Below are 27,086 nucleotides of genomic sequence, written 5' to 3' on the forward strand. Positions count from 1 at the left end.
AAAAAAAAATTCCCCTGTATTAAGTTGTATCAAGCATGTGAAAATTGGTCAGTTCTGAAACTTATCAATTTAGTGATGTGATTTAATAAAAAAACTTCTGTGTGTAAAAGAACAGTGAACTGAAGTTGGAGTCTATATTATAAAAATTTTTATCATCTTGTGTAATTCTTTTAAAAATTAAAATAATAAAATACATAAGATGTACAAAATGCCCACGGAAGGAGCATTTATGGAAATCTCAAGGTTTCCACCAAAACCCAACGAGCCAGCCAGGAGTCGAACCTGGAATCTTCTGATCCGTAGTCAGACGCGTTATCCATTGCGCCACTGGCCCTCCCGCAAGCGCATGCAGGCGTTACGCCTATAGAAAAAAAATGTCTTGAGATTACTGCGTCGCCCTAAACATGAATATATGAAACTTTTATTTCTTTCTGATCATAAGGTGTTTGAGCCCCAAACCCTCCAATTAAAACAAAATATAGTTTTATTGGTTCCTTTGATTTGGTTTACTCATGAAGTATGATTCCTTCGTGGGTAATGAGAAATCCATCCTCGTGCACAATGATTCCTTCCTGAACAATGAAATATCCATTATGATGTAACTTGTAAAAGATCAGAGATGAGGTTTACTTTGGGCTATGAGAAATCCATTTTGAGGACCTCTGAGACATAAATTCAAGTTGTCCTGCCCTGAATCACCAAGAAATCCATTTTGATGTTAACTTGTAAAAGATCAAATGGCTTTTTTACATGTAGAATATCGATCGGACCTACTTGAAGATGCAAAAGTCTACTACCGTAGTCGGCAGGATTCGAACCTGCGCGGGGAGACCCCAATGGATTTCTAGTCCATCGCCTTAACCACTCGGCCACGACTACAAGTGAGAAAATATTCTTTAAATGTCTTGCTTGATTCTATATGTCATATACTGTACTCGTTTTATTAGGGATTTAATAATAGCTGAATTCACGTCCTAAGAATATAACTTGCAAGGAATCAACAAACTTCAAGTTCAGACACACACGATACGCTAAGAATGTTATTTGGATCTTTTTTATAATGCAAATCAGGAATATGTTTCAACAACTTTTAAAATTCTCGTATTTTTGCCCAGTAAGAAAATCATCCTCAGACCGGGTGCGGTGGCTCATGTCTGTAGTCCCAGCACTTTGGAAGGCTAAGGCAGGCAGATCACGAAGTCAGTAGTTTGAAACTGCCCAACATGGCGAAACCCCGTCTCTACTAAAAATACAAAAAAAAAAAAAAATAGCCAAGGTGGTGGGGCACGCCTGTAATCTCAGCTACTCGGGAGAATGAGGCAGGAGAATCGCTTGAACCCAGGAGGCAGAGGTTACAGTGAGCCAAGGATCGCACCACTGCCCTCCAGCCAAGGCGACAGAGCAAGACTCCGTCTCGGGGGTAAAAAAAATAAAAATAAAAAAAAAAAAAAAAAAAATAAATAAATAAATAAAAAGAAAGAAAGAAAATTATCCTCAATAAATAACAAAGATGTTCCATAGAGGATCCCCTATATTTTCTGACAGAGTCCAGTGCCTGCGATATACTAACGGCTCAACAAATGTCAGTGCAATTGTAACTATCACTGTAAAATCCCAGAATCTAGATTCATCAAAATGTTCTACAGTGAAGCTTATCTTCTGTCTTTTCATAAAACTCAGAATATTTTAACCAGCTGGAAGAACATTTCTGAATGAAACTAGAAAGTAAAAAACATTTTTGTGGGTCAAATCGTCTTTCGTTTATGGGGCCTTCTCTCACAAGGGGAAGAACAACTGCACCTGGTATTCTGTGAATAGTTTGAAATTATATTCAAAGAGCACTTCCAAAGGAAGAGCAGAACCCCAGTTTCTAAAACTACCCTACCATTACCACAATACTATGCGTGCGTGTGTGAGTATTAGCGAGCAAGTTAGAGATTCTGTATTTCATCAATGGCCCAACTCTATGAACAGAAGAAGGGTAAGGAATGATTGATGAACTACTGCTCATGTGCGGATGGACTGAAAATCTTCTCTACTCCAAACCTCTCTCCTCTGGGCTCCAGAATATACAGGTGTCTTTTTTTTTTTTTTTTTTTTTTTCTTGCATGTCCATGAGGATCTCAAAAGCGATGCATCCCCAAAGGAATGTTCCATTCTTTTCCTCAAACTTGAATTTCCTCCAACAATTCAAATTTTTGATAAGATACCAAAACCGAAGACTAGAACCTCCTTTTCCTTTTACCTCTGATTACCTCCAATACCAAGACCAAAGAACCTCCTTTTCCTTTTACCTCTGATTCCCGTCCCATCAGGCCTTCAATTCAACCTAATTAGCTCTCTCGAATCTGGCTCTTCTTCCCCAGCCCTCAGACCACCTTTTTTTTTTTTTAACTGAGTCTCGCTTTGTCGTCCAGGCTGGAGTGCAGTGGCGCGATCTTGGCTCACTGCAACCTCGGCCTCCTGGGTTCAAGCGATTCTCCTGCCTCAGCCTCCCTAGTAGCTGGAATTACAGGTGCGCGTGCCACCATGCCCGGCTACTCAGACCACTTTTTAAAATGAGGTACTTAGTTTAGGTACTTAGAAGTACTCATGAGAAAGTTCTCATAAGTTATTCCAACAACTTCTTCGTCTTTTGGCCTCCGGTTCCTGATCCCTTAAATGATATATTCATTTCTTCATTCTTACAAAATTTTTTTTTTTTTAGAATAAAAATAAGCACTTTGAATATGGGTAGTGAGCCAGAGAATTGCCTATTTTTTCAAATTGTTTATATGTGAAATAGCAAAAGCCAAGCACTTTGCTAGGTGCTGCTCATGCAATGCAGAGCGAGATTTCTAAAGGATTACAGAAGTTAACAATGAAACAACTGACTGCAAGTAAAAGTGCAGCCAGAACACAGTAAGTAGCCCACAGGAAGAGTTCTGAATCTCAACCACAAAGGTTTTAGTTGGTTGCCTGGAGGGTCACTTAATTAGACTCCAGACTTCACGAAGAAAGGTTTCAGTTTTACCTTCTTTACCTCGGACTCTCCATAGGTGCCTAATAAGTATTTTTGGAATTCATTTTACTTAAGCTCAGATCTGGATCTGAAGGATGTGTTAAAATGAGACAAATTGGCGTCGGGTGAGAAAATGGGGTAAGGTGGTGTTCCAAACCTAAGCCTCATGGAATATGGGAGAAACTGAAGAAACTTCCCTATAGTTGAAACATTGCTTTTTGGAGGGGTCCTGGGAAGGGCAGTGATGAGAGAGAACACCAGTAATGTAGTTGAGGGCAGATTATGTAAGTAGAGCTAAGTTAGCACTAACATAAAATGTGTTTCTGACTGTGTCCCTTACCTCAGCGAGAAGATTGCCGATGACATGGGAGGCCTTCATCTTCTGCATCTGTCCGACCTTTTCAGCTCCTTTTCTGGTCACTCTGTCAAGGGACCCTGGAACTCCTGAGATGTGAAAGGACCAGCGCTATCTCAGATGGTGAGGGTTTCTTTACCCTGACCTCTGCCATGTTTGCTTGGAGCCCCAGTGCTCATCCGTCATGGCCTTTTAAAAAATAGCACAGCTTCTGTCAAGCCTTCTTGAAAAATTAATTTTTTTATTGTAAAAACTTTCAAACATATAAAGAATGTGAACAGGCAATTATCTGTATACTCATCACCCACATTCAATAATTAACATTTTGCCGTCTTAGTCTCATCTACCTATTTCTGCTGAATCATATGAAATTCACTTGCAGACATTATGATATATCACAACAAAATCCATAAACATGTGTCGCCTAAACATGCGTCTTTTATTTAACTACAATATCATTAACAAAACTTTAAAAAATCAAGCAATTCTTTAAAAATATCTCATATCTGGTTGGGTGCAGTGGCTCACGCCCGTAACGTTTGGGAATGCTGAGGCAGGAGGATTTCTTGACCCCGGGGTGTGGGAGCACCGGTAACAAAACAAGCTCTTCTCTTGTGCCTCTGTACAAAACAGATTTTAAAAAATAAGCCTGGCCTGGTGGCGCGCTCCTGTAATCCCAGCTACTCCGGAATTTTAGGCGGGAGGATGGCTTGAGCTCAGGAGATTACAGTGATCGCGCCACTGCATTCCAGCCTGGGCGACCGAAAGAAACTCTAAATAAGTGAATGAAAACATCTAAGCATTTATTTAAATTTATCTATTTTTAGAGTCAGTTTTTATGTTTCCTTAAGTTCTTTCACATTAGAACAGTCTCCCAGCTGTTTATTATTTCCTCATGACATCTTTTAATCTCTTCCTTCCTTCCTTCCTGCCTTCCTGCCTTCCTGCCTGCCTCCCTTTCTTCCCCCGGCCTGGGCAACACAGGGAGATCGGTCTCTACAAAAAAATAGAAAAATAATTAATCAGGCCCGGTGGTGTGTGCCTGTGGTCTCAGTTACTCGGGAGGCTGAGGAGAGGATCACTTGAGCACCGGAGATCGAGGCTGCAGTGAGCGGTGATTTCACCACTGCACTCCGGCCTGGGCGACAGAGCGAGACCCTGTCTCAAAACAAAACAAAACAAAATAAGAAAAAGAGTCTAATTGTCTCATAGAATGTGAGACATTCTGGATTTGTCTCATTATTTCCTTATGGCATCTTTTAATTTATTTTTACTCCTTTTAAATTAGAAGATAAATCTAAATGATTGCTCTTGTGATGGATTTGAGTGATTAGATTTAGGTTAAACATTTTTGCCCAGATGCTGTTCTTTACACTGTACTAGCTTCACATCAGGAGGCACTTGTTGGGATATCCTGCTGATGGTGAAGACCGAGTGGTGCCCCCCAGGGTTCTTTATTTCTCCCTTCGCAATTGACAAGTAATGTTGGGGTGGCCCTTAACACCATGAGCATATATTATTTCCCAACCACCTTTTCCTAATGGTTTTAAGGTCGTTAAGCTTGTTCGTTGCTTTGGTCTATTATTTTTCTAAGGTTTGCAAATGGTGATTCTTCTAATTCTACGAGTCTTCTGTATTTGTTAGAAGACACTTTTGTCAAACGTGTGGACGGACCTCTTTTCTGCCTTTCTTCGTACCCCAGTCTTTCCAAGACGTTCCCATGGCAGCTTCACATTACCCCTGTCGTAACAGCCTTGAAATTCACATAGGTTGGCGCTAAATTGTAATTGGGTCTGACGTGTTTGTGCTTTATGGTCTAGAGTGCATTCTATAGCCTGTAAGGTCTATAAATGGTTCTCATACTCGAGCGTGCAAACGAACCACTTGGTTAAAACCCAGAATCCTAGGGCCCACACACAGCGATTCTAAGTAGGTCAAGTGTAGTGCGGACTAGCAAGGGAGGTCGACCTAGAAAGTTGTTATTTTTAAGAAGCTCCCAGGTGATGTTACTGGTTCAGGGACTGGACCAAATTTTGAGTAGCGCTGACCCAGAAGATGGACTGTATGGCGTTATGGTGGAGAGAGGATAAAACGGTCACGGAGTGGCTAAGTACACGGCAAAGGCAAAGGCTATACATTGTAGGAAGGGATCGACAATGAAGATAACTTAGTGAAGTAAGTGGAAAGAGTACATTTCTGATTACCAACTTTGAGGACGGAAAATAGTACTAAAGCAGTCAGTCCCCCAAATAACCACGGAGGGATTCGAACCCTCAATCTTCTGATCCGAAGTCAGACGCCTTATCCATTAGGCCACGTGGTCTCAGGCTAGGAAACACTTCAGTTTTTTGACGGAAAATAATCTCCTCCCCATGAGCTGTAAATGTACTTAGTGAAATCACTGTTGTAAACAAAGGAATTTCCAACCCCTGAAAAAAACAGCCTGGTTGGGGAGAGACGAGGTTTAATGGTAGGAGGAAAAAAAAAAAAAGAAGTACTGCAATTGGCCGGGCACAGTGGCTCACGCCTGTAATCCCAGCACTTTGGGAGGCCGAGGTAGGCAAATCACCAGGTCGGGACCAGCCTGGCCAACACGGTGAAACCCCGTCCCTTCTAAAAATACAAAAATTAGCAGGATGTGGTGGCGGGCGCCTGTAATCCCAGCTACTCGGGAGGCTGAGCCAGGAGAATGGCTTGAAAACCCGGGAGGCGGAGGCGGAGGCGGAGGTTGCAGTGATTCGAGATCGTGCTCACTCTAGACTCCAACCGGGGCGACAGTGCGAGACTCTGTGTAAAAAAAAAAAAATTTACTGCAATTGTGTTCGCAGCCGCCGCCGTGCTGCCGTCGCTCTGTAACGCCAGCTCAGCGCTGCCTCTCGCTGGCCGAGCTCCAGCCAAAGGAGAAGCGGGGTAAGTAAGGAGGTCTCTATACCATGGCTCGTACAAAGTCGACTGCCTGCAAATCCACCGGCAGATCCACCGGTGGTAAAGCACCCAGGAAGTAACTGGCTACAAAAGCCGCTCGCAAGAGTGCGCCCACTACTGGAGGGGTGAAGAAACCTCATCGCTACAGGCCTGGTACTGTGGCACTCCGTGAAGTTATGATTCCCAAACTTCCCTTCCAGCGTCTGGTGCGAGAAATTGCTCAGGACTTTTAAAACAGATCTGCGCTTCCAGAGAGCAGCTATAGGAGCTTTACAGGAGGCAAATGAGGCCTATCTGGTTGGCCTTTTTGAAGACACCAACCTGTGTGCTATCCATGCCAAACGTGTAACAATTATGCCAAAAGACATCCAGCTAGCACGCCGCATACATGGAGAATGTGCTTACGAATCCACCACGATGGGAAACATTTCATTAAAAAAATTCTCTTCTTCCTGTTATTGGTAGTTCTGAACGTTATTTTTTTCCCCATGGGGTCAAAAGGTACCTAAGTGTATGATTCGAGTGGAAAAATGGGGACAGAAATCAGATATTGGCAGTTTTTCCATTTTCATTTGGGTGTGAATTTTTAATATAAATGCGGAAACGTACAGCATTAATGCAAGTTAAGATGTTTCGGTGAACAAGTTTCAGGTTCAACTTTATAATAATTATAAATAAACCTGTTAGATTTTTCTGGACAACGGCAGCATTTGGAATGCTTGAGTTGAGAGCCGGAGAGGCGAAGGCAGAACCAGACTGCTTCCCACTTGCAGGGAACCACCGCTGCCTTGCGATGCTTCCAGGTAAAGACTGCGGGTTAAACACAAGAATTTACTTTTGCATACTCCGCAAATCTCACTCAAACAACACTAAAATATGCATCCAAATAGGGAGAGGAGATAACAGAAACAAAATTTTGTCACCTGGAAAGCTGATTGAGGAGTCAGTGATTTTGAGAGCCCTGAGAAAGCTAAATCCTAAACCAGGAGTGGGAAAAGCAGAGACAGTAGATTTTCACCACGGAGCCCCCATTTCTATCCCTTTTCCCTATGCCAGGCTCGGAAATTGTCAGTACAGCTTCGTCTGGAAACTACCTGTGTGAACTGAATTTAGCCTTCCTCCAAACCCCTTAAGTTCATATGTTGAAGCCCTAATCTCTAGTACTTCAGAATGTGACAGTATTTCATCTGCAAAATGGGGAAATAGAATGAAATAGTGTTTATAAATAAATAAAGGGAAAAAGAATGTGACAGTATTTGGAGATAGGGTCTTTAAAGGGGGTAATTAAGGTAATTTGAGATCATGAAAGTAGGGCCCTAATCATAAGGGCAGGTGTCCTTATAGGAAGAGATTAGAACACGGACACACAAAGAAAAAATCATTTAAAGACAGAGGGAGAAGATAGTCACCTGCAAGCCAACAAAAAAGGCCTCAGGGGAGAAAAAAAAATTAAACAGAGAAGTTCTTTGATCTCGGACTGCTAGTGTCCAGAAATGTGAGAAAGTGATTTCTGTTGTCTAAGCCACCTAGTCTGTAGTATTTGTTACAGAAGCACAGTTAACTAATACACTGCCCTTCCTCCATCTTAGAAGGCTGGATGTTTCTTTTCTTTTCTTTTTTTTTTTTTTTTGAGACGGGGTTTCGCACTTATTGCCCAGGCTGGAGTGCAGCGGCACGATCTCGGCTCACCGCAACCCCTGCCTCCTGGGTTCAAGCGATTCTCCTGCCTCAGCCTCCCGAGTAGCTGGGATTACAGGCATGTGCCACCACGCCCGGCTAATTTTGTATTTTTAGTAGGGGGGGGGGGGGGTTCCCCAGTTCGGGCAGGCGGGTCTTGACCTCCCGACCTCAGGTGATCCGCCCGCCAAGGCCTCCCAGAGCCAACGCGCCCGGCCTTATTTTCCTGAAAGAGCAAAATATCGGGTTTCTAGGCTGGAACAGTCATTCTCAAACTTTTTCCTACATCCCAATCTCCTGGAAGGCTAGTTAAAACAGACTGGCGGGACCCACGCCCAGTTTCTGATTCAGTAGGTGTGATGTTCCGCTTTTCCTAGCTTCCCTGCTGCTTCCGACCCTGAGGCGCTTCTTGAGAATAGCTAGGCTGGAGGAAGTTAATCCAAGGGGCTAGAGGAAAACGGTGAGTTCAGTAAATGTTAGCGGCTTGTTTTGGGTTATTTTTGTGAACTGAATGGCTCGTGTACACAGTAGAGACCAGAGGGCCCGTGGATTTGGACTGAGAGGTGAGCCTTTAGGCAAGAGATATTATTCATGTTAGGATTTTGAATCCCAGTAGGTTGAGGATGGGGCGGGTGTGCGGATAGGTTTGAGGGAAGTAAGTGGTAGCTAGGCCAGGTCCTGCGGGGCAGTGCAAGCCTGGAATCCTCTTCCTGAAGAGGGAGTAGTCTAGCGCATTTACAGAAAGTGGTACTACAAACTTCATAACTGTTCCTATTACTGTTTCACCGCGAATCTAAACTTGAACTTGAGAAACAACTGTTTTTCATATATGGAGCATTTATTTGGGTTTGGGGTTAATATTTAATCCGGCCACTCCCTTATTTTTCTCAACAAAGCCTTAGCGAAACTGTGAAAAGAGATCAAATCAAATAATGAAATTGGGAGGAAGATAAGATTAGATTCTTACTTGAAAACGAAAAACTAGTATTTCAGTGACCTCGTGGCGCAACGGTAGCGCGTCTGACTCCAGATCAGAAGGTTGCGTGTTCAAATCACGTCGGGGTCAGGGCTGGTTGTATTTTGGAAGGGGGCAAAATGATTTTTTTTTTTTTTTTTTGAGACAGAGTTTTGCTCTGTCGCCCAAACTGGAGTGCAGTGGCCGGATCTCAGCTCACTGCAAGCTCCGCCTTTCGGGTTCACGCCATTCTCCTGCCTCAGCCTCCCCAGTAGCTGGGACTACAGGCACCCGCCACCTCGCCCGGCTAGTTTTTTTGTATTTTTTAGTAGAGAGGGAGTTTCACCTGGTTAGCCAGGATGGTCTCGATCAGTCAACTCGAGATAAAGAACTCAAGGCATTGACAGAAAGGACACGTTTTGTTTTCTGCATTCACAGATGAGTGAGATCTGTCTCTTTTGCCCTTGGCTTGCTGTTATGACTCTAAAATGAATTCACCTCGTGGATAGGCTATCTTTGGCCACCTCTTTAAAGGGAGATTAAATGCTCTCTTCTGGCATTAGATAACTTTTCCTACACGTAACCCCCTAAAAGTTGGCGCTTTTTCCATGCTCATGCCCTGCCCTCTTTGCTTCCTGACTCTTCCTTTGCTTATCTGCCTGCAACACTTCATGTCTTCTCAGTTTCATCCCCACTCGACCTGGAGTCAGGAACTTGCAGCCATCCTGGACATTACTGCTTCTTCGCTTGGAGTCCCAAGTTGTGCTGAGTTTTATCTCCTCATATTTCATATCCCATTTATTCACTTCTCTCAATTATTACAGTGGCCTATTTGCTTCCATTTATTATCTCTTGCCAAGGATATTGACATAAACTTTTTTTTTTTTTTTGTCGCCCAGGCTTGGGGTGCAGTGGCGGGATCTTGGCTCCCTGCAACCTCTGCCTCTCAGGTTCAAGCAATCCTCCTGCCTCAGCCTCTCGACTAGCTGGGACTACAGGCATGCACCACCACGCCCAGCTACTTTTTGTATTTTTAGTACAGACAGGGTTTCGCTATGTTGGCCAGGCTGGTCTCGAATTCCTGACCTCAGGTGATCTGCCTGCCTCAGCCTCCCAAAGTGCTGGGATTACAGGCGTGAGCCACTGCGCCCTGTTCACTTGTCATTTTTTTTTTAAAACAAGCAAGCATTTTCTATTTTACTGTATTTCTAAAAAGTGTATAATTAGAGTTCTGTTAAAGTTCTATACTGTTATTGCACAGTAATTATTTTCTTGCTCCAGATTTCACTGTTAGTAATTGTATTAGTTTGCTAGGGCTGCCATAACAAGTACCGTAGACTGGGAGGCTTAAATGACAGAAATTTATTTGCTCACACTGATGCCACCTTGGCAGAATTATAAGTAATGACAGAAATCTAATATGACTGACTCCATCTTGCTTCTACACCTCATAGGCTAAATTGTTTTCTTTTTTGTTGTTGTTGTTGTTTTGTTTTGTTTTTGCTAATTATAGGGCAGAGGCCAAGAGAACTACAAGAGGAATTCATTTTACAGATACACTTTGAGGCAAGGAAAACTGGCCTCCACCTTCTTTTGTGGAGATTGAAGCTGCATTCACAAGAACAGTTAAGAATTATGGTAGGGTCCTGAACTTTGCTAAAGAATAGGCATAGACAATAACCTGCCACTGCTTAGCTTGTTTTTCTATAAGGTTTTTACTGCCCCAGGGTCACTAACTGGGGTTTGCAAGATTTATAACTTCCCAGCCAAGAGCGGTGGCTCACGCCTATAATCCCTGCACTTTGGGAGGCCGAGGTGGGTGGATCACCTAAGGTCAGGAGTTCAAGACCAATCTGGCCAACATGACGAAACCCCGTCTGTACTAAAAATACAAAAAATTAACCAGGCGTGGTGGCGCCTGTAATCCCAGCTATTCAGGAGGCCTGAGGCAGGAGAATCATTTGAACCCAGGAGGCGGAGGTTGCAGTGTGCTGACACCATGCCACTGCACTCCGGCCTGGGCAGCAAGAGTGAAAGTCCATCTCAAAAAATAAAAACAAAACGAAAACCTGGCATTTGAGACGTTTCTGAGATTTAGCTTTTCAGGAGATCAAGAGATGCCACTTGATTCTGAGACCCCTGCACCCAGTATAGATTTTAATCCATACAATATTCCAATAAAGAAGAGTAGAGCATGAAATGAACTCAACTTAAATTTGTGCAGAAGTGACTGAGTTTTTTTTTTTTTTTTCTTTTTTCTTGAGATGAAGTCTTGCTCTTATTGCCCAGGCTGGAGTACAATGGCGCAATCTCGGCTCATTGCAACCTCCACCTCTCAGGTTCAAGGGATTCTCCTGCCTCAGCCGCCTAAGTAGCTGGGATTACAGGCACCTGCCACCATGCCCGGCTAATTTTTGTATTTTTAGTACAGACAGGTTTTCACCATGTTGGCTAGGCTGGTCTGGAACTCCTGACCTCAGGTGATCGCCCACCTCGGCCTCCCAATGTGCTGGGATTACAGGCATGAGCCACTGCGCCCAGCCTGTGACTGAGCATTTTAAAGACAAAATGAAGGAACAGAAAAGGGGGTGAGCAGGGCTCAGTGGAGTGAAAAATTACAAAAATCAGAAAGAGGAGATTGGTTCATATGAAACCCATCTACGTTTGCTAACTGGTGCTTACAGAAGTTAAGCTCCTACCTTCTCACAGAAGTGGGAGACGGGCTTTATCTTCAGGTGTTCTTTGGAACAACAGTGCATTCTTTTGGCAGTCTTGATTTTTCTCAGGCAGGCACTTTAAAGGGGACTAGGGTCATCCTAGGGATGTGGTCTTGAGCTGTTAGAAATCATGTTAGTGTCTTCAGTCTTTAAAGTTCAAGGTTGAGGCCTAGTTGAGAAGAACCTACAGAGGAGCCTGACTAGAGTTTGGTCAAGGAGAGTATCGTTTTCGTTTGACACAGCAGACATAGAGTGGCAGGCCAGGTCTCCCTAATGGCTGAACAAGCAGGCCTCCATGACAACAGTTTCAGCACTGACTGAGTGGTTAAGTTAAATATTAAAAGCAAAAAAAAAAAAAAAAAAAAAAGCCAGTGCCCTTATACAAAGGCTATGTGTCTTTAAATGCATGCACACTTATGCACACTTACATGTAGACATAAAGCTTAGAAGGTATATAAGCTCTGGAAAACTTTGTGATTTTGGGTTGGTCTGGCCATAATTTCTTGGCCTTCTCTATGTACCTCATTACAAAAATAAACTCCTGGCCAGGCGCCCTGGTTCACATCTGCAATCCCTGCACTTTGCCGGTCACATTGCCTGAGGTCAGGAGTTCGAGACCAGCCTGGCCAACATGGTGAAATCCCATTTCTACTAAAAATATAAAAATTAGCTGGGCATGGTGGCACACACCTGTAATCCTAGCTACTCGGGAGGCTGAGACAGGAGAATCACTTGAACCCCGGAGGTGGAGGTTGCAGTGAGCCGAGACAGTGCCACTGCACTCTACCCCAGGCGACAGAGCAAGACTCAGTCTCAAAAAAAAAAAAAAAAAAAAAGAAAAGAAAAAAGAAATAAACTCCCTTATTCTCCCTTACTTCCCAGTTCATCTGCATCTCATTATTGGACCCCAAGAATAAGCAATCTGACCCTCGGTTTGATTGGGGAGCAATAGTAGCAGTATTATTCAGTTACAGAAGTGAAAAATAAGAAACTCAGAACACTAACAGGAGAGAATTGGTTAAATAAATTTATTATTTATAATAGAGCAAAGTATTATGTAGCCCTTAACGTGATATTGAAGAATATCTGATGTAGAAAGATGCTTAAGACACTTGAAATAGACAAATGATGTATTAAGCAATTAATTGCCATGTATGATTATAGATTAGTCAGATTATACAGTATGATCCGTATGGCTAATGATTATACTACAACAGTAATAGTAATTATTTCTGGGTGTGGGATTAGACATTATTTTAATTTGCTTGCTTTTTGCTGACTTGTATTTTTAAAATATTTTAAGATGAGAAGTTTTTCTTTGAAAAAAGAAAATATACAAATTATGTTAAAAAAAACTGCTGCACATATACTCTGTGCCAACTCCATAGAAAGATGCATCACACAAAGTTTTTGCTCTGGAGGAAATGGTAGTCCAGTGGAAAAGACAGAGAGTATCAACTCATAATTAAGGAACAGGATGAAATTTAGAAGGATAAGCCTATACTTGACCCAGATGTAGTGCATTGATATAAGAGTGATGACCTCTGACTGGATAATGTGAGTGCCAAGAGTGCAGAATGTGGGATTTAGGGGGGGAAATCACAGACTATCTACACCAAAGCAGGATTTTGGACTATTATGAGAGTTATCTATGATTTAAAAAAAGAGTGAGAAGACAGAGAAAATAACCTATATACTGATCTACAGTCTAGGTAGATGTAGTTTTGTTTGTTTTCATATATGACAGGTAAAACTTAGATTATTCTGTATCAGGAAAGATACATTGCATAGTGCAACTGTAATTGTTGGGCTTTTGCAACATGATGCAGGGAACATGTAGAAGTCACCTTTTAAAAATAATCTTGGGCAATTCATCACCTGATCTTGAACTCCTGGCCTTAAAGGATCCTCCTGGCCTCAAGGGATCCTCCTGCCTCGGCCTCCCAAACTGCTGGGATTACAGGTATGAGCCACGGCCTAACTTACTATCTATATTAACATGACTTTACTATTCCGCTATTTTCATCAACATACCTTTACCATTCCCAGAGACCTTTGCCTAGGAAGCTAAGGTTGCAAATAAATTTTATTTATTCCAGCACCCTATTGTTTATTCCAGGAAGTTCTTGAAACACGTATTAACTTTTAATAGAAGGCCATGGCCAGGCACAGTGGCGCAGGCCTGTAATCCCAGCACTTTGGGAGGCCAAGGCAAGTGGATCATCTGAGGTCGGGCCAACATGGTGAAACCCGTATATACTAAAAATACAAAAAGTTAGCCGGGCGTGGTGCGTGGGCACCTGTAATCCCAGCTACTCAGGAGGCTGAGGCAGGAGAATTACTTGAACCCGGGAGGCGGAGGTTGCAGTAAACAGAGATCGCGCCGCTGCACTCCAGTCTGGGCTACAGAGTGAGACTCCGTCAAAAAAAAAAAAAAGCCATAACTGAGGCTTCCACTAAACAGCCAAGTGGATGAGCTTGATTTCCTTCCCGAAGATCAAACTTTCTCTCTCCCCTCCCCTCCCCTCCCCTTTCTCCTTTGTCACCCAGGCTGGAGAGCATTTGATGGGCCATCTCGGCTCACTGCAACCTCCTCCTTCCGGGTTCAAGCGATTCTCGTGCTTCAGCCTCCCAAGGAGCTGGGATTACAGGCGCGCGCCACCCACCACGCCCGGCTAATTTTTGTATTTTTAATGGAGACAGGGTGTCACCGTGTTGGCCAGGCTGGTCTCGAACTCCTGACCTCAAGCTATCCACCCTTCTCGGCCTCCCAAAATGCTGGGATTACAGGCTTGAGTGTCTTTTTCACTCGAAAGTCTCCAAGGGTCACGTATCAGCAGACTTTCTGCTTACTTCTATGTTCAAAGGTTTACTCAGAATATTTAGACATAATATTTGATTGGATTTTTAAAACATTACAGACAGAGAACATACATTGTCACTTTTTAAAGGACGATATGATAGATAAAAAAGAAAACAAACCCAAGTAATTACTTTTAGCACCGGTAGTTGAGTGGTAGAATTCTCACCTGCCGAGAGGGAGATTCAGTTTCGGTTCCCCCTCGATGCAACTGTAGTTTTTTTCCCACTGAACATTTTCGATGAAAATCGCAAGTAAAAAATGTTTGGAAGTAATAACGACTCCCTCTGGTATCCAGGAATGGCTGAAATTTGCCCAAGCATTTATAATTTCACCTTTATAAATTATGCCAATTAGCCTGCACTTGTTTTTCCAGTAAATCGAAACATGCTTCCGTCGGAACTCCGGAGAACTTCAACCTTAGCTGATTCGAATTTATCCAGGAAGAATTCTAAACCGCTGGTGTTTGGAAGTGGCGTGCAGCCCCATATGGATGGCCAGTGTGCACTTCTCATTCTCCAGGATAATTTGGCAAAGGACAACAAATCATTTAAAATTAGAAAGATGCCAAAAATTGTAGCCTTTAATATATACATGAAAACAGTGATGCTATGACAGCAGAGTGGCGCAGCGGAAGCGTGCTGGGCCCATAACCCAGAGGTCGATGGATCGAAGCCATCCTCTGCTACGTGGCGCCGTATATTTTACTTGAAGACTAAGACACTGCAAAAAAGGAGTTTTAAATGAGGCGTGCTAACCGTTAGCGGACCTGACCCGTGTAAGAATCCACAAAGTAGTCTGGTGAAAATGCAAATTTGCAGTCTTCAATATCTGTAATCCTACTAATTAGGTGTGGAGAGCCTTTCAGCCAGTCTCTTAGATTTGGAGACCATTTAGGGGTTGGCGTGTGGCCCCCTCCTAAAGTCTTTCGTACTTCCTCCATCAGACAAGTCTTGCAACTTGCAATATCTCTTTTAGCCAATATCTAAATCTTTAAAATTTTGATTCTGTTTTTTTAACCAGGAAGAGAGACTTTCCAGAGTTGTTATCTTGTCAAACGAATTTAAAGATGTCTGTGAAAGGAAACATATATTCCTCATGGGAATATATCAAGGGTATTGGAAGAGGCACGTAGTCGTGGCCGAGTGGTTAAGGCGATGGACTTGAAATCCATTGGGGTCTCCCCGCGCAGGTTCGAATCCTGCCGACTACGGTGTGCTTTTTTAAATTTTTTTCTTTCAGGTAGAGGAAATGCGGTACACTACCTGTGCAATCACACAGAATAACATAGAGTAGTATTTTTAATTTTTCTGTTATTATCTTTCTCCATATGAGTGGAAGCAGATAGTTTTAGATCTTTTGTGTAACAAGACTTAGAGAAAGATTTTCGAAGTGTTACATGGGCAAGCACTTGAAAACACAAGTAATTTCTGACACTGCTATAAAAATGATGGAAAAAAGCTCAAGTTGTTTTGCCTTTAAGTCTTCTTGAAATGCTGTCTCCCTATCTGAAATTCAGCTCACGTCTGACTTCCAAAACCGTGCTTGCCTTTAACTTATGGAATCAATATCTCAAACAGATCCTTTCTGGTTCGCCTCCTATCATCCTACTTTCAGAGGCCAGAATTGCAGAGGAAACACCAGATAGAGAATCTCCAAAACTGTTGCATAGATGTTTTAAGAGATGTCTAAGTGTTGATATTTTCTTTTATAAACTTAAGTAGAAAAACGTATCATGACCTAAAAGTTCAGCAAATGCACAGTTCTGATTAATCAAGGAACACTCCTATTCATAATCTGGGCAGATCCGAACAAGTTTTGGGAAAGGTGAGTTCTGTTCTTGCTTTCCGCCTGCCAGAGCAGTTTTGTTGCTTTCTCGGAATCTGGGACTATGCACCTATTTTGAGAGGCCAAAGTAAACAGCACTCTCAATGGATCAAGTCCAGGTACTACATTCATGCTATCAAAAATATGCTAGGATGGCACTCTGTTGTTGGCCCCATGGTGTAATGGTTAGCACTCTGGACTTTGAATCCAGCGATCCGAGTTCAAATCTCGGTGGGACCTGTCAGACTTTTAGTGCTCTTTCCTTCTCTCAAATTACCATTGTACACAGAAGAGCGTGCACCTGATCACTTCAGCTCCTTAACATCCCATCCCAGTAGGCAGCACGATGCTTCCCTGCAGAACAGCATCCTCTAATTTTTCATCTGTAATTTCACATCTGTCCTCTCTTGCCTCTCCTCTCTTGTTGGACGCAAGTTCCTCAGATTTAGATTATCATATGCAAGTTTAAGGATACGTGTTTCACCTACAAGACCTCAGTTCCTTCCTTTTTTGAACAATACTCAAACAGCTTCAAGTTTTATCACTTTCTAAGATGGACTTGGTCCAGGTATGTTTGTAGTGCATGTGAGTCTCTTGGAGCCTCTGCTATATGGGATACAGATAGTATTAATTTAATAAATATTAATAGAATACTGTATAGAATATATGACATGCTCTGTAATCAATATTTATAGATATTCATGAAAATGGTAATGGAATGTGGCCCCATGGTGTAATGGTTAGCACTCTGGACTTTGAATCCAGTGATCCGAGTTCAAATCTCGGTGGGACCTGCTCTAATTTTGGTGACCCATCCTTCGTTCTTCTCTTAAATCATCAACACACTCTGGTCTGTGGATTTACCTTCTCATTCGTAGTTTCTTCTCCCGATTAGCAAGTGTCATGTAACTCCCGATTGTCATTTCTAGCTTCTGACTAGTATCATGTCCTTGTACATTCTTGGTCTTTTCTCTTAGCATCCACTCTTCCCTGACTTCCCAAAGGCAGCCAGGGTGTTATTTGCGTGCTTAGGGTGCTTAATGGTTTATGTGTCAGAGGCCCCTCCTGCGAATCTTTTCTTCTTTGGAGGTCCCTCAAAATGCAAGGATTTACATAAGAATTGTAGTAGCAAGTGCTTCACGTAAGGGTCCCATAGTATATGGCTTCTGAATCCAGGAATTTGAGTCCAAATCTCTTTCGGATTTTAGCAACATCTTGGTCAATTTTCCTCTGTGGTTCTCTTAAATCATTAACCCACCTTCGAGGTGTACCCACTTGGCTGCAAGTGCTGCCAATCAACGTGGCACCCTGTCCTGGAGAAAACTGTCTCTATCTACCGATTTCTGAAATTTTAGCCCTATTCCTATTTTACTTCATGTCTCTTTTTGCCTTTTTGCCCAGAGTTTCTCAGATTCTGGTAAGTTAGAATCTTGGCCCCAGTAATTAAGAGTTCATGTTTTACAGCCCCCAATCTCAGTTGCTTCCTTTTCTAGAGCCTGTTTAAAGCGTTCCATCTGCTTCTAATCACTAACACTGTCCTTAAAATGTTTGGACTGCACAGTGCTACAGTTGTACACATCTTAGAGCCTCTGCTATCTCTACTCAGCTGGGGCTCCACCCAAACTCCTTAAGCTAATGCATTGTCCACATTATTTGAAGGATTAACTGTTATGTTAAAAGTACACATCAGTCTTTCAGTAGGGATTCAATTTCAATGTCCTAGTGACTTAATGGCTAGCAGCTAGGCTTCAAATTTCAGTGGATCTGTCTCAGCTTTGGTGACCTTGCTCTTGAGTTTACCCAAATGGAGAAGTACACTTGGGCATATATAGATAGTCTCACATACTTGCACTTCTTTTCTGGAGCAACATCCAGCTTCTTGCTCTTTCCTCTGGCTACTGTAAGTTGTCCTCTGCCCATCACCCTCATGTATCCCTAGAAGCTCTTCTTTTGAAAGCTTTGCTTTGCTTTGCTGAAGCCTGAAGCCAGTTAGATCACTGTAAGTTAATCATCTGCTGGGATGAGTAAAGGTTCATGTGTCAGAGGACCCACCTATGACTTTTGTCTTCTTCAGAGCTCACTCCGTATGCTCTGCATGCTATCTTTGGACTTGGGCATGAAAATGTGTAAACCACAAATTGAGTCATCTGAGAGCCTGCATTTTTCTCCCCATGTGAAGCTATTAGTGTTCCTTACATTGAATCTATGCCCATTTTAAAGATTAACTGACCAGATGCAATAGTTTACAAGTCTTCACTAGAACCTTTGTTATACAAAGGTACCATGGTATAACGGTTAACACTCTGGACTCCAAATACAGCAATCCCAACTGTCTGTGGGACTCTAAATTCCTTCTGTTGACTCTCTCTACAGTTCAAAACATATCCTCCAGGGCTCTCAGTGACAGCAAAAGTAGAGCTCCATGAACTCCTCTGGCCTCTAAAAATTGTTCCAGAAAAAAGCCCTGTAGACTTCCTTCTGCCTATTTAGCCCTATTCATAGTGCTATCTTAGTGACTATTAGCTTCCTATTGCTTACCAGAAATTTGGTGGTTTAAGACAATATGAATGTATTTGTTGTTATTTATTTATTTATTTATTTATTTATTTTTGAGACAGAGTCTCGCTCTGTCGCCCAGGCTGAAGTGCAATGGTACAGTCTCGTCTCACTGCAACCTCCGCCTCCCGGGTTCAAGCCATTCTCCTGCCTCAGCCTCCTGAGTAGCTGGGATTACAGGTGCCTGCCACAACGCCTGGCTAATTTTTTTGTATTTTTAGTAGGGATGGGGTTTCACTATGTTGGCCAGGCTGGTCTTGAACTCCTGACCTCGTGATCCGACCACCTCAGCCTCCCAAGGTGCTGAGATTACAGGCGTGAGCCACTGTGTCTGGCCTATTTTATTTATTGTTTAAAATAGGATCTCACACTATCACTCAGGCTGGACTGTGGTGACACAATCATAGCTCATTGCAGCCTCAAACTCCTGGGTTCAAGTAATCGCCTCCCTTCAGCCTCCCAAGTAGCTAGGACTATAGGTGCACACCACCATCCCTGGCTAAGATAATGTGAATTACATTTTTTTTGCAGTTTTGGATATCAGAAGTCTACAATAAAAGTATTAGCAGGGCTGTGTATCTTCTGGAGACATCATGAGATAATTCATTTTCCTGGCTTTTTCAGCTTCTAGTGGTCCCTTCCTTGCATCATTTATTGCTTCTATACTCACATTTTCTTCTCCTGACTCTGAACCTCCTGCCTTCCTTTTATAAGGACCCTCTTGATTACACTGGACCCACTTAGATAATACCAGATAATCTCCCCATCTCAAAATCTTCAGTGAAAATCCATTTGCAAAATTCCTTTGACCGCATAAGGTAAGATATTCACAGGTTCTGGTGATTGGTTGTGGACCTATTTTTGGGGTCATCATTTAGCCTACCATACCCTCTATTAATAAATAGGAGGCATTTGTTAATGCTCTTTAGATTTAATCTATTGGTCATGGCTTTTTTCAAAAAGATAATGTATAGATTTACGCCAAGCTTATACACAAGTCTTTCAATAGGAGAATCTTGTGGAAAGGGTCTATAATGTAATGATTAGCATCTGAACTCAGATTTGGCAAATTTATGACTATGATGTCTGGTATTTTTCTCAACTATACTGCCTTCCAGCCATAGGATCCACTGCTCTCTGGCTGATCAGGCCTGCCTGAATATATTAGTTATCTGTTGTATAACAAATTGCCCCCAAATTGGCAGCTTAAAACAACAGACACATATCTCACATATCATGAAAGTGATATCCTATCACATTTTCTATATTCTGTAGGTTAGGAGCAGGTCACTAGATCCAGCCAACATTCAAAGGGAGGAGATTACACAGGAAGTGTGACCAACACACTGTTAAACACTCTAGAGACCTCAGGGTAGAATAAGCCCCAATTGGAACTGGTCTAATGCTATGACTGATACTTTGCAGACACCTTCTTTTGCTTGGTCACTAAGTGCTGTATTGGGAGCAATTCCTGGTACCTTTCAAATGGGAAAATTATCTCTTGCCCTCACCTTTTTTTTTTTTTGGAGACGGAGTCTCTGGCATGGAGTGCACTGGCATGATCTCCCCCAGGCTGGAGTGCACTGGCACAATCTCGGCTCACTGCAAGCTTCGCCTCCCGAGTTCAGGCCATTCTCCTGCCTCAGCCTCCCGAGTAGCTGGGACTACAGGTGCCCGCCACCACGCCCGGCTAATTTTTTGTATTTTTAGTAGAGACGGAGTTTCACCGAGTTAACCAGGATGGTCTCAATCTCCTGACCTTGTGATCCGCCCGCCTCGGCCTCCCAAAGTGCTGGGATTACAGGCGTGAGCCACTGCGCCTGGCCGCCCTTATCTTTTTAAAACTAGTTTTCCTCTGTGTCTTCCTTTATAATCAAGCCAGTATTGAAGAACTCGACTGCTTCTCTCTTTTAATATCATGCCTGAACAAGTGAATTAGAATCTATAGGGATAATGCCCTTACATGAATACTTCTCAAAAGTTCCCTATGAATTCAAATGTGCAGCATGGAGAACCACTGAGCTAATTTTCCCCTGACTGCCCTATTTAACTTGCCACCACTCCTATGCATATACCATCCTCTGACATACTGTGTATTTTGCTTTTTTTTTTTTTTTTTTTTTTTTTTTTTTGGTGAGACAAGGTCTCACTTTGTCAACCACGCTAGAGTGCAGTGTTGCACTGTTGGCTCACTGAACCTCAACCTCCCGGGTTCAAGCGATCCTCCCTCCTCAGCCTCCTGAGTAGTTGGGACTACAGATGTGTGCCACCATGCCCAGCTAATTTTGGTATTTTTTGTAGAGATGGGGTTTCACCATGGTGCCCAGGCGGGTCTCGAACTCTTGAATTCGAAGAATCTGCCTGCCTCGGCTTCCCAAAATGCTGTGATTATAGGCATGAGACACTGTGCTCCGCCTATATTTAGCTTTATAAATTGTTTATTGCTTATTTCTACATAATTAGGTTTCACCAGGACAGGGAATTTTGTGTGTGGCATATACATTTGTTCTTAGAACAATGCCTGGAACATACACAATGCTCAGTAAATATTCGTCAAAAGATTGAATGAATCAAGGAACCAATGAACCCTTCAGGTCCAGGTTTGTTTATCATGCTTTATAATTCCTAATCCAAACACAGTCAAGACCAAGCAGTATTTTTTTCTTTCCAGGACACTTCAGAATTTGTTGCTAACTGAAGTTTTAAAAACATGAAAATTCGTACATTTCTGGGCCTGCTATGTTTTGATGATGATCTGATGCCTAATATGTCTGATATTTGTTAGGTAATTCCTTGATACCTTCTTAGGATATGCAGTTTGAATCCTGATCATATCCTTAATTGCTTTGCTTTGCTTTGCTTGTGAGACAGGGTCTTACTCTGTCACTCTGTTACCCAGGCTGGAGTGCAGTAGTATGATTATGGCTTGATGCAAGCTCGCCTTCCCAGGCTCAGCTGATCCTCTCACGACAGCCTTCCAAGTAGCTGGGACTACAGGCACCAGCCACCACACCCTGTTAATTTTCTGTATATTTTGTGGAGTTGGAGTCTGGTCATGTTGCCTAAGCGATCTTCCAGCCTTGGCCTCCAAAAGTGCTGGGTTTACAGGTGTGAGCCACTGTGCCTGGCCTTATTTTTTTTAATGCTACATCACGTCAAAACACACACATACACAATATTATTGTTCTTGTAATTTTATTGGGTATAGGTGAGAAAACAGCCCCTGGTATCCAGGAACTGGTCTGACCCTATTCAGTAGGCCTGCATATTGTCAGGAACTGGCCAGGCCATGGGGTTCTTCTGTTGTGCCTAATCTCACAGAATATTAGCATCAGACTGACTTTTCTGATTGTGATGAAATGAGTCAGAAACAACCAAAGAAAGATTGGGCACGGTGGCTTATGCCTGTAATCCCAGCACTTTGGGTAAACCAAGGTGGGTGGATTGCTTGAACCTAGGAGTTTGAGGGCAGCCTGGGCAACATAGTGACATAGTGAGAGCTTGTCTCTATAAAAATAAATTTATTTTTTTAAATTTAGAATTTAAATGAAATACAAAAAGATAATAAAAATGACAACACTCAGGATCATTTTCACCACATTTCTTTGTACAGAATAAGCAAAAACAAAACAAAAATCCCTCAGATGGCTCCACGATTCTTCAAGATACAGTCCAAAATCTAGGAACTGACACTCAGAACCAATCACATTTTGACTGTGACCCATCACTTCAACACTTTACCAGTCACCCACTTGGGCTTCTAGGAGAGACAATGGTTATTTCTCAGATGCATTAGTGCCATCATATGGCAGGCATCCCTCTGGGAATCCTACCGAGGAGTGTCCAGGAATGCAACAATAGACATACGTGGTTTAATGATGGTGTTCGAATACATGACGTAAGAAAAAAGACAAAATCCAATTTGATTTAAAGAACAGGAGCAGTCACTAATTCATTTTTCCTTTTAAATTTCTCTTATTTTTCCCTTAGAAAGTGTAGTTTGTCATCTTTATTAGGATCTATTCCTCCCTCCCAGTCTCCTCTTTAGTTTTTCTTCCTTTATGAGAGTAAGAGGGCCATTTATCCATTATTTCCGTCACTGAAAACATTTAACAAAAGAATAGGCATTGCCAAATGAAAGTGCTGAGAAAAGAAACATCACGTATATGGCGGTGAGGTGTGGCATGTGACGAGGTGGCCGAGTGGTTAAGGCGATGGACTGCTAATCCATTGTGCTCTGCATGCGTGGGTTCGAATCCCATCCTCGTCGCTCTGCTTTCCCTTTCCGTTGCGCTTTTTAAGGTTTCCTCTTGAGTGAGATGGCATCAGGTATATGTTCCTGTTTGCTCACTGAGAATGAGGTGTGTTTAGCTCCCTTAAGAGAGGTATTCTTCGTACGTAGTAGAACACTAACCTGTGCTGGCACTAACAAGCTTCTGTCGGTAACGAATACTGATCCTATTTTATAAAGGACCGAAAAATTACAGTATTTTTAGCTCCGCTCCCTCTGCGCAGGCAGAGTTGTATCCACTGCTGCTCCAGATTCGCAAGACATTGTTGTAGTTGAAAACTGATTTCCGACCCTCTGATTTTTTGCTTAATCCCCTAAGTAGCGCCTGGCCTTTCTCCTTATCTAGCTGTGATCCGGTGGTTGTTAATTATACATAAATGGGGATATTTCTCAAAATGCTCGTGTCTCCTCCCCTCCCCCAGACCCAGTTAAATCGAAATCTTTAGGGGGTAGAGTCAGGTGGTCATTTTGCAAGTGCCTTGGGTCTCCAGGGTTAAGAACTATCACTGACCTCACTTCCTTCTTAGTTTTGGTTTCACTGTTTTGGCAGATTTCATCATAAATGTGTAATCATAAGGAATTGGGTCTGGCGCAGTGGCTCATGCCTGTAATCCTTGCACTTTGGAAGGTTGAGACGGGAGGATCACTTGAGTCCAGGAGTTCGAGACCAACCTGAGCAATATATCAAGCCCCCCCCCCCCACAACCCCACCCTCCCCGTATTAAAAAAAACAAAAGCAAACAAACAAAAAACACAAAAAAACAAAAGAACAACAACAAAAAAAGAGAGAGAGCGAGAAAGAAAGAAAGAAAAAAGGAATTGGTTACATATGCCATGTCATTCCTAAATTATGAAGCCCACAGGACCATTACAATTTATATTACATAAAAATCACACACAAAAAAGACTGCTAAACTTGCTAAATAAATATTTAAAACTGCCATTTGGCCTGTATCTAAACATTCCATATCTAACCAAAATCACAAAAAATTGGTTATGCTTATGCCATGAAAAACTTTTCAACTTAAAAAAAAACTCTTTTTTTTTTTTTTATTCATATGGTTTATCAGAGGCTCTGTTGTCTTCCAGGTTTAACCCATCTCCCCTTAATCTGGTTTAGTGGTGGACAAATGGGAGGTGTTACATAAAAGTTAGCTACCTCTATGTCTGTGATGTTTAATGTTTCAGAATTTAAGACTGTTGACAAATTCCTGACAAAGACCACCACAGACACACCTGTAGAAAAGCAAAATTAGATTTGTTGGTTTGTTGCAATGAGGGAGACAAAATGCCATGGTGAACCATTAGCTGACCGTAATTTTGTGATTGTGTATCCTAACAATTTTTATCTAGAAAGTGAGAGAATAGGCTGGGTGTGGTGGCTCACGCCTATAATCCCAGAGCTTTGGGAGGCGGAGGCGGGCAGACATATTAGGTCAGGGTTTGAGCCTGCATGGTGAAACTCCTTCTCTACTAAAAATACAAAAATTAGCTGGGTTTTGGTGGCACATGCCTGTAATTCCAGCTACTTGGGAGGCTGAGGCACAAGAATTGCTTGAATCTAGGAGGTGGGTGAGCCGAGATCATTTGAATCCAGGAACTTGCGGTGAGCCTAGATTGCGTCACTGCACTCTGGCCTGGGTGACAGAGTGAGATTCTGTCTCAAAAACAAACAAATAAACAGAGAGGATAAAGTAGGATTCTCTCTATAACTGGTAAAGAAGTAGTAGTCATATTTACCAGAAAGGAGGAGATGTTTGGTTACTTTTGTTATTTGACGATGTCCTTGTTTCTTATTTTTACTCCCCACCATTATGAATTGTCTTGTTTTTATCTCAAGTCATAACGGCCACAAAGTGTTCTTGCCTGTTGGTGTTTTTTGAGATTGGTTATACCCAATATGAGTTGACCAGAGCTTTGCTGTGAGAGCCAGGCCAGCTCCTAGCAACTCCAAGTCCTATCTATTAATGTCAGACCAGTTCTGGCTATCGGGGCTGTTTTTGTCTTCCTCAAGATATAGGTTAATTTGTAAGTTTGGTAAATTCTTCATTTCTTTCCGTATCTAAGCCCTTTGCCTAACAACTCTGTAATTCCTCCCAAAGAGATGTGATATATTTCCATATCACTTTGACTTTGGCCTTGGGCGTGAGAATGACTTTGGTCAATGTGATGTTAGCAGGGATGAGTCAATTAGGGCCTTTAAATATGCCTGCATAGTTGGGTGTCCATATGCACCTCTGCCATCTTCATGAGATAAATTTTCCCTTGGGTAGCTGCTGTCTTTTCATACTTTGCCCCAGAAAGAATGTGCTTTGAACTAACTAGAGTTCCTACTGTGAAGCGCAGAGGAGGTAAGCTGAAGTGTACTTACATCTTAAGGTACAGCCGTTCATATACTCTGACCTAGAGCTGTTGACCTTCAGTTGACACACACAGATGCTTATTGTTATATGTTTTTAAGCATTTGTGAGTGTGTGTTTTAATGGAGCAATAGCTGACTGAAACATAGTCTTTGCTCCTTGCAAGTCATAACAAAAATCTCTATGGTTTTGGCTGGGCATGCTGGCTCACATCTGTAACCCAGTACTTTGGGAATTGAGGCAGGAGGATTGCTTGAGGCCAGGAGTTCAAGATAAGCCTGAGCAACATAGCGAGACCCTGTCTCTACAAAAAATAAATTAGCTGGATGTGACGGCACGCACCTGTAGTTCTAGTTACTTGGGAGGCTGATGCAGGAGGATTGGTGGTTGAGGCTGCAGGGAGCCATGATTGCACCACTGCATTCCAGCCTGGGAGACAAATTGAGACCCTACATCATAAAAATATGTAATACAATCTTTACGTTTTTGGACTGTAGTGGAGGCAAAATTTTACCTCCATTTTTATTACAATTTCTCCAACTGAACCTGAGAATTAAATTGGTGTAAGGCAGATTAATACAAAAAGACCATACGAATTCGTTTAATACAAGTTTTCTGTGGCACAAGAGCCTTCATTGGAAAATGAAGATACTACAGCACAGTGAGAGTGGAACACTTACATGCTGAAATAGAAAGTGGTAAACTATGTAAATGTAACTCCGCAAAGGGGGTTGGGCTTGGATAGTTACTTGGGTAGAGAAGTGGCTGAGAGGATAAAGGCTCATTTAACAAGATTTGTTTACACAGATTTCCCTCAGCCTCAGTTTCCCTACAAATTAGAATGAATGATACTTTCATTCTAGTTTAGGGGGAACTTATTTCACAGAGGAATTTAATCTTCTGCTTTTAAGAAACAGAGTGAGAGTCAGAGTGATATTCTTGCACCTGCTATTTTTCAAGTGCCTTTAACTCAAAATAGTCACTATGCCAGAGGGGCATAGTTTTTAACTCCTTCAGAACATATCTCTTCTATATAAAGTATAATTTACTTATATAATCTACTTACTCATTTTGTGTTTTCTGTGTTGCCTCCGCCTCGCTTCCTTCAACTCCAAACCTCTTAAGGACATGAGTTTTTGTGTACTTTTGTTACTGTGGTCTGAAAATAGGTGAGTAATGTACAATAAAGTATTTTGAGAGACAGAGAGATGACATTCACATAACTTTTATTACTGTATGTAGATTGTTAAAATTGTTTTATTTTATTAGTTATTACTATTAATCTCTTTAAATGCCTAATTTATAAATTAAACTTTATCATACGAGTGTATGTATAGGAAAAAACATGGTGTATATAGAGTTCAGCACTATCCAAGGTTTCAGGCATCCACTGGGGTCTTGGAACATAACTCCTACAAATAACGGGGACTACTCTATTAAATTCATGAATCTCTTAATCCCCTGTGCAACTGGACGCAACTCCCAGTGTTTATGATACACATCTAGAAATCTTTCTTCTTGATTTCTTTTCTTCCAGTCTCTCTCTTTTTTTTTTTTTTTTT

General features: G+C 42.1%; 9 non-coding genes and 1 pseudogene across 10 annotated transcripts in view; 7 read left to right on the plus strand and 3 right to left on the minus strand.

Moving 5' to 3' along the window:
• Positions 1–261: 261 nt before the first annotated feature.
• Positions 262–334, minus strand: TRNAR-ACG. The gene has a single exon. It is a non-coding gene; the product is annotated as a tRNA-Arg (tRNA).
• Positions 335–797: 463 nt separating this feature from the next.
• On the minus strand, positions 798–879 carry TRNAS-AGA. The gene has a single exon. It is a non-coding gene; the product is annotated as a tRNA-Ser (tRNA).
• Positions 880–5,606: 4,727 nt separating this feature from the next.
• On the minus strand, positions 5,607–5,679 carry TRNAR-UCG. Its single transcript has one exon. It is a non-coding gene; the product is annotated as a tRNA-Arg (tRNA).
• A 610-nt stretch (positions 5,680–6,289) lies between these two features.
• Positions 6,290–27,086, plus strand: part of LOC111541060 — a 41,083-nt pseudogene continuing 20,286 nt past the window's right edge. The window contains exon 1 of the transcript XR_002731188.2: positions 6,290–6,624. The product of XR_002731188.2 is annotated as a histone H3.3C-like (transcript). The remainder of the gene's footprint in view (positions 6,625–27,086) is intronic.
• Positions 8,953–9,024, plus strand: TRNAW-CCA. The gene has a single exon. It is a non-coding gene; the product is annotated as a tRNA-Trp (tRNA).
• Positions 15,107–15,178, plus strand: TRNAM-CAU. Its single transcript has one exon. It is a non-coding gene; the product is annotated as a tRNA-Met (tRNA).
• Positions 15,622–15,703, plus strand: TRNAS-UGA. The gene has a single exon. It is a non-coding gene; the product is annotated as a tRNA-Ser (tRNA).
• Positions 16,486–16,557, plus strand: TRNAQ-UUG. Its single transcript has one exon. It is a non-coding gene; the product is annotated as a tRNA-Gln (tRNA).
• On the plus strand, positions 17,040–17,111 carry TRNAQ-UUG. The gene has a single exon. It is a non-coding gene; the product is annotated as a tRNA-Gln (tRNA).
• TRNAS-GCU lies at positions 23,062–23,143 on the plus strand. Its single transcript has one exon. It is a non-coding gene; the product is annotated as a tRNA-Ser (tRNA).

This window comes from Piliocolobus tephrosceles, chromosome 5 (genome assembly GCF_002776525.5).
Source record: "Piliocolobus tephrosceles isolate RC106 chromosome 5, ASM277652v3, whole genome shotgun sequence".
Taxonomy (NCBI): Eukaryota; Metazoa; Chordata; class Mammalia; order Primates; family Cercopithecidae; genus Piliocolobus; species Piliocolobus tephrosceles.